This window comes from Limulus polyphemus, unplaced genomic scaffold (assembly GCF_000517525.1).
Source record: "Limulus polyphemus unplaced genomic scaffold, Limulus_polyphemus-2.1.2 Scaffold314, whole genome shotgun sequence".
NCBI classification, from domain to species: domain Eukaryota; kingdom Metazoa; phylum Arthropoda; class Merostomata; order Xiphosura; family Limulidae; genus Limulus; species Limulus polyphemus.
In genome coordinates this window covers 396798-401139 of record NW_013665924.1, presented here as the reverse complement: position 1 = coordinate 401139, position 4342 = coordinate 396798, and the positions used below count along the sequence as shown (strand labels likewise).

At 33.4% G+C, this 4342-nt stretch overlaps 1 protein-coding gene across 2 annotated transcripts in view; it reads right to left on the bottom strand.

Annotated features, from left to right (window-relative positions):
• LOC106457299 (platelet-activating factor acetylhydrolase-like) overlaps positions 1–4342 on the bottom strand; it is a 64909-nt gene that overhangs the window by 58372 nt on the left and 2195 nt on the right. The gene's annotated exons all lie outside the window — the stretch shown is intronic.

Here is a 4342-nt window from a genome sequence, read left to right as displayed (position 1 = left end):
CAACTCTTTCAGTCATCTTGACTTTAGCTTGATGGCACCTGGTTAGCTCAACCGCTCTTTTGCAGCAGTGTCTGCGGTCATTTTTGAAAGGTATTCGGCTCAGTCCATAGGCATTTCCATGAGATTTTCCTTCTCTGTATTCAATATTATAATTATACTGGTCTATTTTTCCGATCCAACGTGCCAATTGTCCCTCTGGGTTCTTTAATGATCTTAACCAGCGTAACGCAGCATGGTCTGTCCTGATGGTAAACCTTTCACCATAGAGGTAAGGATGGAAATATATCAGACTCTTTACGATAGCAAGGAGTTCCCTCCGTGTTATACAGTCGTTCCTCTCTGGTCTATTCAGGACCTTACTGAAGTAGGTTCACCACATGTTCGTTTTCGCCCACTTTCTGAGACAACACTCCTCCAATTCCGACATTACTAGCATCGCAATCCAGTATGTACGGCAGTGAGGGATTTGGAAGCTTTAAAAATAGAGGGCGTCTGGCAAACACTCGGGCCTTCATGATCCTTCTAGAAGCTCATCACATGTTACCAGATCACGTGACTTCCGCTGTCGTAGGCAATATATATTTTAATTTGTTTTCTTTCGGAACGCGTGATTACTCGACATTTTTTGTACGCAAAAGCAAATAGTTTTTAGTGTTACTATTTTACTTTTTTTCTTTAATAATGAGTTTGTTTGTATGCTTAATTTCACTCAAAGTTACTCGAGAGCTATCTGCCTTAGTCGTCCCTAATTTAGAAGTATTGACTAGAAGGAATACAGCTAGTCAACAACATTCATCACCCAAATCTTGAGTTATTCATTACTAAAGAAAAGTGAGATTGACAGTCACACTATAACCCCTACTCCCTCCACGCCTAAAAAAGCGAGAATGTGCGGTAACGTGATTCGAACCTTCGATCCGCAGATAGTGAGTCTAGCGCCCTAGCAACAAGGCTGTTTAATAATAAAAAATATAACGCTATAGAATTTCTTATTGTTTCATCGCCCTCTATTTCATCGTCAATATTTCAAGAATTAAATTTAGGATTACTCTGAGTTCTATCCATCCCAAACGGAAACGGTATAGCTTACTCACCCTTACTATATCCTAGATCCTAACACTCACCAAACCTAGATAAAACGGAGTCAATAAAATGGTCTACTCATCCTAATCACAACCTCAATCCTAACCATAATCTAAATTGTAATCTTATCCATCCCATACATGAGATGGAAATAGCCTACCAGCCTATTCACCCTTACTATATCCTAAATCTCACCAGACCTAGATAAAACGGGGATAATAAACTGGTCTACTCACCCTTACTATATTCTAAATCCTAACCCTCACCAGGCCTAGATTAAACGGTGATAATATACTGGTCTACTCACCCTTACTATATCCTAAATCCTAACCCTCACCAGGCCTAGATTAAACGGTGATAATATACTGGTATACTCACCCTTACTATATCCTAAATCCTAACCCTCACCAGGCCTAGATAAAACAGTGATAATATACTGGTCTACTCACCCTTAACAACACCAAAACCTTAATTTTATCTATTCCTTAGCTAAAGGAGTAATACTCCACCGTTATACTCACTCTGAACATAAGTTAAACCCTAATTCCACCAAGAGCCAGACAGAACAAATGGCCTCCTTATTCTAACCAAATCCTCATCCCATCGGGACCAAAGTAAAACGAAAACAATATACCTGTAATAGTTTGAGTAGTTAAAAAGCGTCTTACCAGTAAGTATTCGGGGTTTAACCCTTAAGTATAGTTAATAGACCGATTTGGTTAAGGTCTTGGGTTCATATCCGAGACGAGGAAATATATCGCAAAAAATAAAAATGAAATTACCAAGTAACAATCCACTCCTCTTATAAATCCTAATCCTCTTAAGACCTCGTGCCATTCAGATCCACAAAATTCAATGGTTGAGATGGAATTGTATGGAGACGAAAAGATCTGTTACTATACACGAAATGCCCTCCAACTTAATTCCTACCGTACCGTTAATGGACGTTGAAGAACAAGATTTATCACCAGATGGTGTCCAGTGAAATGAAGGCACATGATCACGTAAAGATAGCAACATTCGGCATCTTTCCAGGAATAAATAAAACCATCTTTACGAAGTTGGCTACAAAACGATTTGTTTTGATGAAATAATTGTATGTTTGTTTGTTTATTAGTTCAAAGCTACACGATGGACTATATGAGCTCTGTCCACCGCGAGGAATCGAAACCCGGATTTTAGCTTTGGAAATCCGTAAACCTACTACTGATCCTCCAGGAGACTTAATGAAATAAGCTTCTGTATGTGCAGAACAGGTGGCTCTGACATCAGAATATTTGAATGAATAAAACTGGCGTCACTTTAAAAAGAACCTTCAAAACAGTGCTCACTTCTTTTGTTGAAACGGAATGTTGTCATGTTAAAAAGATAGAACCTTCAATAAGGTGCTTACTTCTTTTGTTGAAACGGAATGTTGTCATGTTAAAAAGATAGAACCTTCAATAAGGTGCTTACTTCTTTTGTTGAAGCGGAATGTTGTCATGTTAAAACGGGAGAACCTTCAATAAAACGTTTACTTCATTTGTTGAAGCGGAATGTTGTCATGTTAAAAAGATAGAACTTTCAATACAGTGTTACTTCTTTTGTTGAAACGGAATGTTGCCATGTTAAAACAGATAGAACTTTCAATACATTGCTTACTTCTTTTGCTGAAGCGGAATGTTGTTATGTTAAAAAGGGAGAACCTTCAATACAGTGCTTACTTCTTTTGTTGAAGCGGAATATTGTCATGTTAAAAAGGGAAAACCTTCAATCCAGTGCTTACTTCTTTTGTTGAAGCGGAATGTTGTCATGTTAAAAAGATAGAACTTTCAATACAGTACTTACTTCTTTTGTTGAAGCGGAATGTTGTTATGTTAAAAAGAGAGAACCTTCAATACAGTGCTTACTTCTTTTGTTGAAGCGGAATATTGTCATGTTAAAAAGACAGAACCTTCAATAAGGTGCTTACTTCTTTTGTTGAAGAGGGAATATTGTAGTGTTGAAAAGACAGAACCTTCAATAAAGTGCTTACTTCTTTTGTTGAAACGGAATGTTGTCATGTTGAAAAGACAGAACCTTCAATAAAGTGCTTACTTCTTTTGTTAAAATGCGATTTTGTAGAAACATAAATAACCTGAGTAAATAGAAGAAGAGTGGAAACTTTGCCAAAAATAAATGTACCATGTGACACTTCTAGGAAACGTTAAATTTCAACAAACAGTTCTCTTGAAAGATGAATTGGGGCGGAAAGTTCCATTACCGGCGAATAACTACTTAATAGTATTTTGTGTTTGAAAAGTACCAGTATTAACACGTATTTCTTTGACGATTTTATCTCCTATTTTAATTGATATATATATATTGTGTAATCTGTATGATATAGCAAATTATATTATCTAGAACGAAAGTCAGAGACATATAGTAAAGAAATCTGACGAAGGCATCTTTCCCTGTAATAAACCAAGTTGTATATATTTGTGGGATAAGTTATATTACATACAGTAAATACATTATATTATACACAGTAAATATATTACATTACATACAGTAAATATATTACACTACATACAGTAAATACATTACACTACATACAGTAAATACATTATATTACATACAGTAAATACATTACATTACATACAGTAAATACATTATATTACATACAGTAAATACATAAAATGTATTTATTGTATGTAATATAATGTATTTACTGTATGTAATGTAATATATTTACTGTATCTAATATAATGTATTTACTGTATGTAATGTAATATATTTCCTGTATGTAATAACATTACATACAGTAAATACATTATATTACATACAGTAAATACATAATACTACATACAATAAATACATAATATTACATACAATAAATACATAATATTACATACAATAAATATATTATATTACATACAGTAAATACATTGTATTACGTACAGTAAATACATTATATTACATACAATAAATATATTACATTACATACAGGAAATATATTGTATTACATACAGGAAATATATTACATAACATAAAGTAAATACATTATATTACATACAGGAAATATATTATATTACATACAGTAAATATATTACATTACACACAGTAAAAACATTACATTACATACAGTAAATACATTATATTACATACAGTAAATATATTACACTACATACAGTAAATACATTGTATTACATACAGGAAATATATTACATTACATACAGTAAATACATTATATTAGATACAGTAAATATATTACATTACATACAGTAAATACATTATATTA